Here is a 12,644-nt window from a genome sequence, read left to right on the forward strand (position 1 = left end):
ATTCATGGTTTGTGAATTATAATGCATGTCATGGTAATAAAAGGCTTAAGAGCATGAGCATCACTAAATTATTAACTCCCCCAAACCCTAATACATTTAATAAAAGGAGTACTAAAATGAATCAAGGGTGTGATCTCCAATCATGCAGTATAAATTCATGCTTATGAATTGGAATGCATGTCATGGTAATAAGTAACTGAAGAGCATGTTCAATGTGCCTTGTAAACATGAGAAACCATAGGGTCCAGTGGAAGCTAGGTCATTGAAAGATGTGATCAATTTATGGCATAGACATAACCATTGAAACCTTGAGAGTAGAAAGGGACCTAAATTTTTTGTGTTAGGCTACAATTTTGGGTGTTGTTGTAACAACTACAACAATCATCCAAGCCACTTTATATCCAATTTATATTAAAGGATATTCATTTATATAGGTGTTGTAGTGGCTACAACCACCCTCCAAAATTTTTGCCTGCATCAATTTCAGAGCCTCCGTTGAAGAGTTTCACTTGATGACTACACACACCCAGGTTCAATCTGTGAGCCCGTGTGAGTCTTTACATTCGCCTTGCTTGTTTATTTCACTCAAGTGTTTGCATGTTGATGTCTAAGTCATGCTTGCGACCATGTTCTGGTTATGCTCAAAGTCTTTGCTTCGTATGTGTTTGATGTGTTCACCATGAAAGCATCTATCACACTTACACATGGATTCACATTGAAAGCATCGTTCATGTTGAACATGTGTATCCAGATGGTTTAGTCATTTCGTCATCAAGTCATGTGAGCGTGTGTCCATATGATCACCTATGCGTCTTTCAGTTGTTCACACACTTAGTCATTTTTGTTGAAGTTTTGATGGTGAAACTCCTCACTGACAGCTAGACCATCACCCTAGTTTCGACTCGATCAATTGTCAACCAGAATAGAGCAGAAGCGCCAAGCTAATTCTTTCAAGTTGTGATGCCCATAAGAAATTCAATGAGCACTCATGTTGGCCACCCAGACAGTCGACCGACTGTTCATCTAAGAAATTGTGCAGTGCTCATGAGCAGGCCTCCCACTGCTACCCGTAAGCAATTCAATTAGCACTCATGCTGGCCACCCAGATAGTCGACTGACTATTCATCTCAGAAATTGCACAGTGCTCATGAGCAGGCCTCCCGCTGCCCATGAGTTAGCTCAGCTCAGAAATTGTGCAAAGATGATCAACAGGCCGGCCTCCTGACCTTAATGCAATTTTCCCAGCCAACAGCTCCCAACAGCAGAATGACTGTTCCCTCCAGGAACTGTGTAGTTTCTGCTCTTAGTGATTGAGCAGCCAACTGGAAGTTCCCTTTGGGAATTGTGCAAGTCTGGCTGCCAGTGACCCCAGCAGCCAACTGGAAGTTCCCTCTGGGAATTGTGCAAATCTGGCTACTAGTGACCCCAGCAGCCAACTGGCAGTTCCCTCTGGGAATTGTGCATATCTGGCTACCAATGACCCCAACAGCCAACTAGCAGTTCCCTCTGGTAATTGTGCAGATCTGGTTGCCAGTCTCCCAGGCAGTTCCCCAGAAAAATTACACAATCCCTACTTGTTGACCCCTCATGTAGCCCAGCCCATTCCTCTGGAAAATTGCACAAATTTGGCTATCCAGCCCCTGCTGAATGTTCATTCTAGAAAATGCGCAGAGCATGCCTGCCCTTCCCTCCTGCAGCCCAAGTTGTCCCTCCTAAAATTTGCGCAATTTTTCCTCCTAACCAAGCCAGAACTTGCAAACAGTCATTGTCGAATCAGATCATCTATCTCCATCCATCAGTGAATCTTGCACAGTTTTCATCATCTCTTTCCAGGAGCCATCATCCTGCATCACAACCCTGCTGCCTCTCCTGGTCACCCGCATCCAAATGATCATGTGTCATGGTAGACTAAGAGGTTTTGGATTTGATGTCATCTTATCATGAGTGACTGCAGGTACAAGTACACCCACAAACATGTCAAGACGACAAATGAGATGAACGAAGGGAGCACATGTAGATGGACAGGTTCACCAACAGATGAACGAACGAAGCATGCAAAGTGGATGAACATGACAAACATGCACCTTCACGAACAAGTGAGCTTGTTAAGCCTTCCAACATGAAAGAAAGGAACAACATGTTAGAGCTTCATCAAGTGAACCAAGGACCATTGAAGACTCTGTGCACTTTGCCATGCGGAGGTGAAGCTATGATACACCATGAAGACATCCATCAATTAGCAACATTGTAGCTCGACATGCACTCTAGTAGTAGCATGATTGTACCAAAATTGTCTTGTCAAGTCATGTCGAGTCAAGTCATGAGTCATTTTGCCCACATCTCCACTATGGGCTTGTTGTCAATTAATGTGATGTAATGTGGAAGTCCAAGAAACCCACTTGTTGAACATAGACTCATGTAAGTCGGAAATTCATGGAAGTCGAATGATCATGAGGGTAGTCGAACAGCCACAAGGGTCAGTTTCACCCTTGGCTATAAATACCCCCTCATTTGTACATGAACAGACTTTTCACCTCAGCTCCTCTCACATGGCCAAGAGAGTCTGTAATATTTTCTTTGAGGAGCAAGTAGTGGCTCCAATGCCCAGCTGACGGGGTTAGTGATGTATGGTGTAATGATGTGTCCTGGAACTTTCGCTTAATTTAGAAGCTTGTTGACAGGCCAACACACTTACACACATGTATTGTATTTGTTGTAAGACTGATCTTTAACACTTGTAATGCATGTTGCTTTAACCATGTGTTCTACATCTGATGTGATTCATTTGTTGTAATGCATAATCTATTAATGGAAATGTGTTGTATATGTTGTTAATGTTGTCCCATCCGTGTTGACTAGTCTGCGGGACATCAAACAGACCTTTCACATGAACCTTGTTGTAACAACCATTTCACTCATCTCAGACTGATCTGTGAGTGTTGTACGTGTTATCTTACCTTGTAAGTTTTTACTACCGCATCCAAGTGGACTGCTCCGCTGAAAGCTGTGTATTTCATTTGTGTTGTGTGTTCCTAGCCGAGTTGGGACTGATCCCTTTCAACTTGGAACTCACCTTCACCTTTTTCCCCTCATAGTGAAAGAACCATTGAAACAAGTACACTAACACTCACTAGGCACGCGAACCTCACTTCTTGAACACAAAGCGAACCACTCTGTTGTGCTGACAAGCAAAAGTTGAGGCAAATCCTTAATGAAATGGCAATCGGGTCATCATACCGGATGGGACTCCCACACCAAATGGTGTGAGGTCTAGTTGGGACTTCATACCAAGGTGATCCCTTGAATGTTGGCAAGTCCAACACCATCAACAATAGGCATCATATCTTCTCTCATATATTGAATTCATTGTAAATGGAGGTTTGACCCTCTAAATGTATTGTTGTTCATTAAGTTTTTATCATTTTTAAGGAGTCAATTCATAACACAAACACAAACTAAAAAATTTCATAATTATGATGTAAACAATAAATAGTGGATTGAAGAAAACAACTTCCATTGTTAAATTGACTAACCAATGGATAGTTAATTGACTAGAAAAAGATATTAGAACTCCAAGGAAGTTAAAGATAGTATTGAAAATGATCAAAAGATATATAAGAGAATATGGGCTACTAACGTAGATTTTAGCATACATAGTTGGTGCAAGAGAAGTTAAAAGTGGAATAAATAACTAGAGGTTAAAAGTGAAATAAATAACTAGAGATTAGGAAAAGAAAGCAACAGAATTATATATTGTGCTTAAGACATCTAAGACTATTGCCAATTCCATCTTTTGAACCTATGGAATGAGAAACAAATGGGGCCCAAGTCCTATGGTATATTGTTAATTTGTGAACACCCATATATCATTGGAATATTACAATATATTAGTTTACAAACCTTCAACACCAGGTAACCACTATTTTTTGACCAAAAAATCATTATTCAATAATTGTTCCACTTGAAACATATTTGAGGATAAGTTTACCTAGATGGTATATATTACACATCTCATTAACGCATTTTTTGTGTTCTACATTTTGTAATATTCCTTATAAAACCTAGGTTTTGATACACAATGCCATTAATAATGTGAAATGTGCCAAGTCTGAGAAACCTTGCCAATTGCAAGGTTATCCTACACCAAGTAGTCATTTTCCTAGTGCATGGATCTAAGAGTCTATATGAAAATTCCCTGAAAAAAAAAATATAATAGTTTATGAAAAGAATTATATTATAGTGTGCCCCTAGATTTTTAAATGGAGATTCCCTACCATATTTTCCAACCTATATATGTAGACCATCTAGGGATTTTTTCATTGTTGTTGATATAGGAATGAGTCTCTATGGAAATTTCATGTGATCCTACAAATGATGTTATTATGTTTATTGACATAAGTAACACGGCTCTTGACTTATATGCATCCATGTTTCCTTGTGTTTATCTTCAGTGAATGTACCTATGGCCAAATTATGGAAACTATTATGATAGACTTATCATTAGGATATATATTTTTTCTAAAAAGTACATAGTACTTAGCTTATAATGAACAATGGAATCAATGTAAACAACATGTGCATCCCTCATTTTTCTTATCTTGGAATCATATGGAAAACTGTTATCATAAAGCTTCAAGTGAAACTATATTTCTTTTAAAGCTTAATAATATTAGCTTCCTTAATTACACCTAATTCATAAATTGATTTCATATAATTCCCAAAACTAGTTATGAGATGTAAGAGATCCCACCAAGAGAGTACTACATGGCTTATTCCATAGTCTTATGATTAGCACATGGAAATTGACTTCCGCTAATAAAACTTCAACAAATATGAGATTCACATGGAGTTATAAACAATCACCCTCCACATGATTCATTACCTATAAGGATTTCTCTATGGCCTAGTCATAGGTCTCTCCCTTAACATAAATTTTATTCTTTCCAATATTATAACTTCCTTTAATTACTTTCCTTCTCATTTATAAATTTTTTTCCTAGGTGTCCTCTCCATACAAAATTCATTTATTCTTATTGTTTTTAAATGTTAATATTAGCCATATGATGTCTCATCTTTAACCTATTTTTTTATTAAATTTTATAATTGAGATATTACTCATCTCTCTCAAGTTTAAGTCTCATAATATTACATATTTCATATTTAATTACTCCAAACTTTTTTATTTTTCTAACCTTGTTATATAGGTGGTACTACCTAAATCCCATTCAATCTATCTTCTTATAAAAATTAATAGATCACCTACCTAATTACCTACCACTTAATTCAATTATTATTTTCCCTAATCTTCTTGATTGGTTAAAGATGTGCTCTTGTTTTCTTCTCCATGTCCTTAAAGATAATATGAAGGAATTTTGAAAATGAGGCCATTACATACTCTTTTCCTCTATATCATCTAGTGAGAATTTGTACCTCTGTGAGAGATGAAGTCATTACATCCTTATCTTTTTTAGTATTTCATCGTGAACCAATACATCTCATATGATGCAAAGCAACCACATCTTTATCTTCCACCAATGTTTCATAGTGATCTATTAGATCTCACTTGAGGTAAGGTTAATATGTCTTTATCTTCCTTCAATCTCTCACAATTATCTATTGCATCTCATAGGAATTCAAGCCAAAGGATCAATAGCTTCCCTTCTCTCTTTCATGCATGTATCTCACACCCATATGAAGATTGCATCTCATAGGAATTCAATACAAAAGATCAATAGCTTCCCTTCTCTCTTTAATGCATGTGTGGCACACCAATATGAAAGCTTAGTTTAGAAGTGTCCATCATTTTCATGCATAGTATAAAATTGAGAAAAAAAGGTCACATAAATCTACTCTCAATGTGTGACACTCACACGCTCACACACAAACAAAAAATCATTATTGATAATATTGAGATAGTTCTACATTTTATCTCCCATATTAGCCTCATCATATGTCACATCAAAATATAGTTTTTGCTATCACATAATTCCTCTTAATCTTCTTATCTTTATTAAGGCAACTTATGTAAGTAAAATCATAATTTATATAAAATTTTAACCACAAAACCATCATTACTTAATTTATCACTTAGCAATATATATAGTCAACCTGACTTCATAAGATATAACAACATTTATATTTAGTCCTTAACACAAATAATTTCACTAATCTTTCAAAAAAAAACCGCAACAAAATAATAATTATAATATTAAAAATGATTTAATTATTAACATAATATTTATCTCATCAAATCTCATATAAAATAGACAATATTACATCATAATCTTTTTTTATTTGATCACATATACATTAATATATAAAATTATAGTGCAATATTTACATACAGAAAGAGTTCTTATACTATATTTCCTTTTTCTGATATAATTATTAATATATTACATCTTTCCAAAACACAAATCCTAAAACATATTACACTTTTATTAAAACTACTACCGACCTCTGCATTTGCACTGATTATTAGGCCCCATCAACTCTGAACCGCATTTATAACAAAACCGGTAACCACACCTGAAATAAAACAAGTGTAATATATTTCAATTCTCTTTACACTTTAAATACATTAAAAAATGTCATTTAAAGTTCTAATAAGTAGCAATAAAGTTCACCGAAAGATTCCCTATCAGCAGGAGATAAACGAGTAATTGATGTTTAAATGCATTTTCTATTAGACTATAGACCATCTAGGAAGATAATTTTCAAGCCATTGATGCTAATAGATGTAGTAAAGATTCTATAATTTGAAGGATAGTAATCTTACTGTATGATTTAATCTTCACTACAGTGTAGTTTAGTTTAAATATAGTTCAATTAATTTAATTCTTTTATATTTTTTTAGAATTGTAAATTTAATTTACACCATTAAAATGTAACAAAAATTTCTGAGGATATCAAATTTATTTATTCATTTAAAAAATGCAATTTAATAATGAAAAATTACCATCTTTAATCACGAAATTCCTGCAAACAAACCATAAAATAAAACAGCTAAATTACAGTAATTTAAAAGAAGAAAAGCGCAATTTTCCATTTTACTAACCTGCAGATTATGTGATGGTTCCCTGATATTTTTTCAATAATTTGGCTGCATTTGGTACATCGTTTCCACCCTTTCTGTTTGGCAAGTTTGAAGAGCATACTGTCATGCTTTTTCTCTTTCTCTGAACTCTGCCATTTAGAGCAATCAAACCCTGCGTGCCATGGTACATGACATTGAGCGCAGAACAGTCTTCTACATTCAGGGCATTCTGACTCTTTAATAGCAGGTACCTCATTTGACGCGGGAACATCTTTCCACAATAACGCAGAGCAATCTTGAAAAGGGCAATAAAACTTCTCAGCCTTGGGAATACAAGCTTCAACTAATGCCAAACACCACTCCTCGAGAGTTTGTTTAGGAAGGATTAGTCGACACTGTTGAGGTGTCAAATGTTTGGTGCAGTTGAACTCGGGCAATCAATAGGCACCAATTTTTCTTGCAACTTACTACGAACATGATAGATTATGCAACTACAGCAAAAATTGTGGGAACAAACTGTATTATTGAAAATTTCAGCTGATTGTTTTTCTTCAAGACAGATCTTGCACTTTTCTTCCATAGGAGGGCGATGCCCATTTCCCTCCCAAACTCCTTTACCACCCTTTTCCACACCAATAGAAATGGGAATCTGTCAATTAAAATAATATTCACGCCTTTGTTTAGTTGAGGATATGTAGATTACAGATTTAACAAATATAAGCAAAGTTAAACAAAGTAAAACAATTTGACGTGGTACATTTCTAAAATTTTAAAATCTGCTATCAACTTAAAATAGCCATTTTGATTAAAAAAACCAAAATTTATGTTTACGAAAAGCTAGAATGATTAATACACCTGGTTGTGAGCAGTGGAAGAGCTTGCATTTGAACTTGAAGATGAGCCAATATATGCAGATTCAAATGAGTCTGGTGTGTCTTTTAGTTCGAGTAACTGTAAGTGAGTTGCATATGCCAGATCTTCATCCAACTGAAATTGTCGAACACGCTCCACCGCGTCTTCCTTTTTTGAAATAGCCTGGCCCATCTGGAAATATAAAATCTCATTTGTTAAATCATTAGCAAATAGTCATATGATAAAAATCAATTTACTTTCCATATTGTTAAAATAAAATAAAAAATTCAGTGACTAAAAATATTAAACTATAATCCAAAATATGGAGAACATTTAGTAAAGGGTTTCAAAAGATGGTGCGAAAACAAAGATACAAAGAAACACAAAGCACTTCCTTTTATCTATGCTTCGGATAATTTAGTTTGAACCAAATTATTTGAGTATATGAACATTTTGGTTTATAAATTTGCTAATCATCCTCAACTCCTTAAATACTTATCCTCTTCTCCTCATAAAATTGTAATAAGATAAAAATAAATAAATAAAAAATCCTTGACTTTCTTTCCATTGAGAGGTGAGGCTAAAGGAATTATATTCCTTTTCGCAAACCACGCCATATTGATGAAAAAGCTCAACTGACGGGCAGAATATATGTCCAGTGCACATATATAACCCAGTGACCGTGCCGCTCGGTGTTTACCAGGGATTGCTCAATTACGACTGGCCATTTTATTTTTAATGTATGATTTTACTGAAGATGTAAGGAGTTACAAGCGTAATATGTTAACAATGGGCTAGAACGGGAACGAACAATGAGAAACGACTGAATCTAATTATGCAGTTTTATATTCATTTTGGTTTTGTATTTGAACAGTATTAGATGTGTAATTATTTTATTCTGTAAATGAACCACATTAACTGATTCGAAAAGTCTAGACTTAATTTTTTCCAAAAATCTTATAATACATGTTAAAGTCCAAGTGAGACCAAATTACATAGGAAATGAAGGAAAAAACGAGTTGCAAACTTACCGGGAAAACGATGCAACGGAAACGGTTTCCAGCTGCTTTGTAAGCTTCCGAATAGCGAGCAGCTGTAAATCTGACAAAAGCAAGATCCTTCAGCTACTCTTGGATCGAAGCATTTCTAATTTTCTACACATATAGACTATATACATTAAAAGAAAAAAGAAAAGAAAAAAGCAGTGTTAAATTGTGACGGACTATATAAGGTAAATCCACAATTTCATGAATATGATATGATACATCTGCAAATTTCCTAAAATTCCGTTTGGGAAAGCCTGCTGGGCATGGAGCAGCACTCATGCCTACGAAGTTTTGCACCACAGCCTCGGGACTTGGAAAAATTTAAAGCTGTATCTTCTATAACGGAAATAGGTGCGAACAGACAAGGTTTTCAACGTCATTTGAGAAATCAAGAATTTGTGAAGCTTGCTTAACAAAATCCCCTAATTTGTCACTGAAATGCATCGATGTTGCTATTGAGTGCCCGTTTGTGCTTAAGCGAACGGTTAATGCCACTAATTTTAAAGGTCGTCTGAAGTAAAATATTTTGATAGAAATTTATTTAATCTTTGCTTCAATTTCGCGTTCACAGAAAATAAAAGCTCTTACAGAACGCAGTGTGAAGCAGCTTCTGTATTATTTCCATACCTTACTAATCGGCGGCACTAATTCTTAATTTTCAACCCCGAACTGTAATTTCTGTGCGCAAAAGGCTCTTCAATACAAGAAAACGGTCTGCCGCTTCCCTTTTACATAAAGATTGCTGAATTAATGAAACTTATGTTCACGAAGCTTGTTATTTATTCACATAGGACTGTGGTTTACATTCCTGAGTCTGGTTATTAAAATAGCATAAAGTACACTTAGTTTAAGTGTAGCTTTAATGCTCGCATGTCGTTAAACTTAGCTGCTTTATATAGCGAAAAGCTCTGCTTTATGTACTGAAAAGTCCTGCTTTAATGCTTGAATGCCTATCTTAAGTGTGCTACTTTATGTATTGCTTTTTTCATCAATATACAGAATTCATTTTCTCTTCCATTTTTTTCTCAAATTCTTTCAGATTTAACCAATTATTCTCCACCTAAATCCTGAAGTCCTTAGCTTTGCAGCGTTAATAATTCTCCAGCTAAATCTTTTATCCGTTTATGCTCTAATAATTTAACAGAAACCTTTGTCGCGTACCAGGAATGGAGTCCATTTTTAGCCGCCGTGTCAATACTTCATCTCAATTCTTTAAATCTGCGGCACTTATAAATCTCGGCTTTCTGCGGCTTCCGGTGGTATAGATCTTTCCATTTTTCCATTTTATAATCGGTATATCTTTCCGTTTTATAATCGGTATCAAGGCGGTTCATCGCTCATCGGTTCGGGTTCATCGGTTCTGCGGCTCATCGGTTCATCACTCATCGAAATTCTTCTGCGGCTCATCGAACCGTCTCCAAACTGTTCTTGTTCTTTAACCCTGCCATATTCTTCCGTCATTCCTTGCAGCTGCGAATAGATCTCGGCTTTCTGCGGCTTCCGGTGGTATAGATCTCAGCTTGGATCTCGGCCTGAGCTGCGGCCTGAGCTGCGAATAGATCTCGGCTTTCTATAGATCTCCCTGAGCTGCGGCTTGAGCTGCGAATAAATCTCGGCTTTCTGCGGCTTCCGGTGGTATAGATCTCAGCTTTGATCTGCGTATAGATCTGCGGCTTCCGCTGGTATAGATCTCGGCTTTCTGCAATATATAGATCTCAGCTTTTGATCTATAGATCTGCGTATAGATCTGCGGCTTCCGGTGGTATAGATCTCGGCTTTCTGCAATATATAGATCTCGGCTCGATCTGGTGCAGATCTGGTAAAATATGGCTCCGAGCTTAGCAAAAATAACTGGTGGCTCATCCGCCTCTGGAGGGCAATCTCCTGCCCATATCGTGAGCGAAGCCCCAACTCCCACTATCCAAGTGGTCCAGGACTCACTCGATGAAGCTTTGAAGTTCTCCGAAAGTGCCCTAATTTGCCGGTTCAATGGTTTTTGGCCTCGGCTGATAGCACTCCACAATTGGATCTCGGAGGTATGGAAGCCTATCATTTCTGATGAAATTAATATCTACCCCTGTGCTAGAGGTTTCTTTATAGTAGATTTTGAAAATCCTGAAAGCAGACAATGTATTTTAGATTCCGGCCCTTGGTTTTGGGAAAAATCAGGCCTATTCATGAAGCCATGGAACCCATCATTCGATCCCTCTACAGCAGTGATAACCTCAGCACCAGTTTGGGTGAGATTGCCAAGCCTACCCTTGCATCTCTGGAATCTCTCATCGCTAAAAGCCATCGGAAATGCAATTGGAAAATTTTACTGCAGGTGCCCAGAAACAGAGGAATATGCCAAAACCACCTATGCACGCATCTGTGTGGAAATGGATTTCAGCGCCGGATTCCCAGCTGAAATAAACCTAACAAGTAAAGACTATGTGTGGAACCAGAAGCTTGATTATGAAAGTGTCCTCTTCAGATGTCAATCGTGCTTTGAGACGGGGCATCTAGCCAAAAATTGCCCAAAAGCCTCTGAGAAAAATTTTGCTAGAAAAAGCCACCACAGATCTACATGGTGGGAAGGAGCATAAAAAGAACACTACACTGTCATCAAAGAAGACTATTCTAGAGAAAACTCTGAGTCACAAGAAATCAAGGAAGAAGGAAACAACTCGCAAAGCAAGCAAGGAGAAAGCCCGTCCCAACAAATCAACAGTTATGAAGATTTGAATACCGTAGAAAATAAATCTCCATTTAACAGCAAAGCAGATCTCCTAAACCAAACTTCTCCGACTATAGATCGCGAAGCTAAGACACCAATGTCCCAAGAACCAGAAGAGATGAAGGAGATGCAAGACAAAGGAAGTTGGAAGACCATAGAGAAAAGAAAGAAAGCTACAACACCAATCTCGCCAAGAAAGACGAGGAGCCAGACAAGTAAAAATTAAGAAAATTGTAGGTCCGATAGACCAATTTGGTCTCAGTGGACGTTAACCACCACCATCATCATCATCATAATATTCTATAGGTATACCGTATCACCGCCTTAGCAATCTTAAGTTTCGGGGCCAAAGATGAAGTTAAGATGTTGTAATATCAGACTCATAGTCGTTATTCTGTCCACGCGGTTAGCGAGGTCACGGGGTCGAATTGGATGCTCTCCGAAGGCGGGAAATTTACCATCGATTTACATTTCGGCCTTGCAGAGGACAGCCGTCTTGAAGTGAATATTTAATTATTCAAATTATAATTTGGAAATGTTCAAAGTCTGATCCCCTAAGGAAATGTTAAATATTAAAATTATTTTTATAAATTAAATCGACGAATTTAGTTTTTTCAAGAATTTTTTTTTTTTTAATCCAAAGGGTCTATGGCCTCCCTTATCGGAGATTTGACGAGGAGAAAACCCCATACACAGATTAATTAATTAGTATAGACATTACGGGTGATCTATCAAAAAATGCTACTTTTAACTTTTTGTGGTTGAAATAGGTTAAGGTTTTGACCTATATGAATTTATTTGTGTTGTTTTTTTTTTCCTCCTCTTTTCTTAATAATTTGGTTCTTTTTCTTTTTTAATTTAGTTTTTTATTTGTTTTTCAAATATAATAGTTTTTTTAGATTTAGTAATTTTTTATTTCTTTTTAAACAATAAGAGTGATAGTAGTGTAGTTTTGGACTTGGCCGATTGACGATTGGATTTTTATTCGGGA

General features: G+C 36.4%; 1 pseudogene; it reads right to left on the reverse strand.

Annotated features, from left to right (window-relative positions):
- Positions 1–6,449: 6,449 nt before the first annotated feature.
- On the reverse strand, positions 6,450–9,213 carry LOC149175346 (E3 ubiquitin-protein ligase RSL1-like; annotated as a pseudogene).
- Positions 9,214–12,644: the final 3,431 nt, after the last annotated feature.

This window comes from Pinus tabuliformis, chromosome 4_1 (genome assembly GCF_031772625.1).
Source record: "Pinus tabuliformis cultivar Carrire ecotype Pingquan chromosome 4_1, CPIR1, whole genome shotgun sequence".
Taxonomy (NCBI): Eukaryota; Viridiplantae; Streptophyta; class Pinopsida; order Pinales; family Pinaceae; genus Pinus; species Pinus tabuliformis.